Raw genomic sequence first — 4,061 nt, 5'->3', positions numbered from 1 at the left:
CATCCATTTGTCATTTTTCCTAGAGATTTCTACTGTCCTTTCATTTCAGGCCTGTTTCTTTGTCTCCACATTTATCTGCAGCTTTGTGTTTGTTTCTATATATTAGGTAGATCTGCTATGAATCTCAAGTCTTCATGGGGTGCTCTTATGTGGTAGGTGTCCTGTGGGGTCCAGTAGTGCATTCTCATTGATCACCTGAGCTGGATGCTCCAGGAATGTTCCTTGTGTGGGTTATGTGAGACTTCCTGTTGTAATTGAGTCTTTATGACCATTCATGTGTTGGATGGTTCCTCAGACTCACTGACTGTGAAATTCAACCCCAACTATGATGTGCAAGCTACTGTGAAGGTACCAACAACATGATGCTGAATTCATCTCAACAGGGTTGGTGTCTCCTGAGATATTCCTTTGGATTTGCTGCTTATGAAGCTTATTGGATCCTGCACTGATGTTGTCTGAAGCAAGCCACTCAGTGTGTTGGTCCTGGAGCCTCTTGGGAGGGACTCTGGTGAAGGTCAATACAAGAGGCTGCCTGTGACTGACCTTGAGCAACCTATATGGAGCTATAAGCAATCCACATTTGTGGCTGCCTTTACTGGGTTTGGGTGCATGTAGGAAGAACCAAGCTGTGCAGCAAGGCTGAAATTATACCACCTCCAATCATTGGAAGATTTAGAACCTCCTTGAAAATTGGTATTTTTGTATTGCCAAATGTTTGGAAATCTACATTTTTCAATATATTCACTAACAGTCAAGCATCAAAAGAAAATTTCTCCTCCTGCACTATTAATCCTAATGAGAACAGAGTACCTATGCAAGATGAAAGGTTTGATTTTCTTTGTCAGTGTCACAAATCAGCACGAAATATTCCTGCCTTTCTAAATGTAGTTGATATTGCTGGTCTAGTAAAAGGAACTCACAATGGACAAGGTCTGGGAAATTCTTTTTTATCTCATATTAGTGCCTGTGATGGAATCATTAATCTAACACATGCTTTTGAAGATGAGGCTATCATGCATGTTGAACGAAGTGTAGGTCCTATTCAAGATACAGAAATAATACATGAAGAGCTTCAGCTTAAAGGTGACTAAATGATTGGGCCCATTATAAATAAACTAGAAAAGTGGTTGTGAAAGGATGAGATTAAAAACTATAACCTGAATATGACATAATGTGTAAGGTTAAATCCTGGGTTATAGATAAAAAGAAACCTATACCCCTCTATCCTGATTGGAATGACAAAAAGATTGAAGTGCAGAAAAAACACTTGTTTCTGACTTCAAAAGAAATGGTCTATTTTGTTAATCTTTATGAAAAATACTACATTAAAAAGAAAAACAAATGGTTGATAAAAATTAAAGAGTGTGTGGACAAATATGACCCAGGTGCCTTCGTCATTCCTTTTAGTGGTAGGCTAGGAACTCAAATTGCAAGAATTGAGTGCTGAGAAGAGACAGAAGTATCTAGAAGCAAATATGACACAAAACACTTTGCCAAAGATCATTAAGGCTTGGTTTGTAGCACAGCAACTAGAATATCTGAGACCCTGCCCCACCATTAAAGTCTTTGGGCACCTGAGTGGTCTAAGACCCAACAGTGGAACACCACTCATCCCTTCCTGGTGACTCACTGAAAATCTAACTCATGCAACTAGAGTACCTCCAGAGGCTCTTTCAATGATTGAGCCTGACAGGCAGCCAGCAAGCAAAGGCAGGCAAAGATGGACCTCAGGCTGCTTGGGCCTTTGGCTTATTTCCCCCTAACTTGGTGCTGATGGAGCTGACCTTGGTGTGCAGCTTGGTCCTTCCCATGCACACCCAGACCCAGCAGAGGCAGCCCCAAATTGTGGTTCACTTTGAAATTCCAAACATGTTGCTTACGGCCACTCACAATCTTACATTGACCTGCACTAGAGACCCTCCTAAGAAATCCCAGAAACAGCACACCCAGTGGCCAAATTCAGACAATATCAGAACAGGATCCAATTAACTTCACAAAAGGTACATATACCCAAAGGGAGATTTCAGCAGGCACCTGCCCCAGCTGAGGCAAACTCTACTTCATGTGGTCAGCACTTGCCTGCACAAAGCTGGTACATTGTGGTCAGGGTCGATCCTCACAGGCAGCCAGCTTGAGAACCAATCCCACATATGGATATGCCAATTGAAATAAAGACTCAACTATAGCAGGGGGGCCCACATAACCCACACAAAAGACATTCCTGGAACACCCAGCTCAGATGATCAAGGAGACGGCATCCCTGGGTCCCCTAGGACAATTACTGCATAAGACCACCATACAAAGACTGAGATATATAGTAGATATACCTAATACATAGAAAAATACAAAGATTCACCTAAAATTTGTAGACAAAGAAACATGACCGAACTAAAAGAACAGGAGAAATCTCAAGAATAAAAGCTAAGTGAAATGAATGTAAGCAATTTACCAGATATAGAGTCCAAAAAAAATGGTGATAAGTATACTCAAGGAACTTAGTGAGAACTTCAACAGCATACAGAGGGATATAGAAACTATAAAAAAAGAACCAGTCAGAAATAAAGTATACATAATCTGAAATGAAGAATATACTAGAAGGAATAAACAGTAGGCTAGATGAAGCAGAAGATGGATCCAGTGATTTGTAAGACAAGGTAGCAGAAAATACACAATCAGATCAGAAAAAAGAATTTTAAAATGAGGATATTAAAGGGACTTATGAGACAACATGAAATGTAACAGGACTTATAAGACAACATGAAATGTAACAGCATCCACATAATAAGGCTACCAAGAGAAGAGAGATAGCAAGGGATTGAAAACCTATGGAAGAAATAATGACTGAAAATTTCTCTAACTTGGTGATAGATAAAAACACACAAGTCTAGAAAGTGCAGAGTCTTAAACAAGATGAACTTAAAGAGACCCACACCAAGACATCTCATAATTAAAATGGCAAAGGTTAAAGACAAAAATAGAAAATTTTCTCTCATTATATCTTTAAATCGGTTTTAAATTTCTTGCTCTCGCCTTTCTCCTTCTGGTACCCCTGTGTTTCAAATGTTGGTGTGCTTGATGTCTCAAAGGCCCATAAACTATACTCATTTTTTTCATTCTTTTTTTTTTATTTTTACTATTCTGGTTGTGTTTTCTGCTACCTTCTCTTCCAAATTACTTATTTGATTCTCTGCTTCATTTAATCTACTGTTGATTTCCTCTAATATATTCTTCATTTCAGTTATTGTATTCTTCATTCTGAGTGATTCTTTTTTACATTTTCTATCTCCATTTTTCTGTTTCCTATCTCTTTGTTAAAGTTCTCACTGAGATAATCTATTCTTTTCCTAAGTTCATTGAGCATTCTTATTACCATTGTCTTGAACTCTGTATCTGCTAGATTGCCTGTCTTCATTTTGCTTATTTCTTTTTCTAGAGTTTTGTTCTGTTCTTTCATTTGAGACATTTCTTTGTCTCCTCATTTTGGCTGTCTCCAGATGTTTGTTTTTATGTATTAGGTAGAGCTGCTATGTCTCCTAGTCTGGGAAAAGTGACCTTATACAGTAGGTTTTCTGTGGGGTCCATTGGCACAGTATACCTGGTCACCTGAGCTGGGTGCTCCAGGTGTGTCACTTGGGTAGGTTCCGTGCGCCCTCCTGTTGTAGTTAAACTTTGATTTCTGTTGGCAAGTCAGTGGGAGGGATTTGCCCCCAGGCCAATTGACTGTGAGGACTGGCCATGATTACAGTATAGGAGTTATTATACAGGGGGCTGACCCTACGGAACAGGACTAGCTTTACTGGGCTCTAGTGCTGGCTTTTTGTTTGCGTCATTTTTGGAAGTGGTTGGGTGATGCTTTGTTGTGGTCTGAAGCTGGTCATCTCAGATGTTGGTTCTCAGTCCTCTTGAGAGAGGCTCTAGTGAAGGCCAAGGTCAGCGACTGCCTGTGTCATGCCTGGGGCCACTTGGTATGAGCTGCAAAGTGATCTGCAGATGCTTTCCACTAGTATTTGACTTGGAGGTGCCTGGGAGTGGCTAAGCTGTGAATCAAGGTTAGCTGCCTC

The 4,061-nt window shown here is 40.1% G+C and overlaps 1 pseudogene; it reads left to right on the top strand.

Moving 5' to 3' along the window:
• The first annotated feature begins 359 nt into the window (after positions 1 to 359).
• On the top strand, positions 360 to 1,625 carry LOC102426543 (annotated as a pseudogene).
• Positions 1,626 to 4,061: the final 2,436 nt, after the last annotated feature.

The sequence above is a fragment of the Myotis lucifugus genome, unplaced genomic scaffold (assembly GCF_000147115.1).
Source record: "Myotis lucifugus unplaced genomic scaffold, Myoluc2.0 scaffold_2, whole genome shotgun sequence".
Lineage (NCBI taxonomy): Eukaryota > Metazoa > Chordata > Mammalia > Chiroptera > Vespertilionidae > Myotis > Myotis lucifugus.
This window is presented reverse-complemented; position numbering and strand designations above follow the sequence as displayed.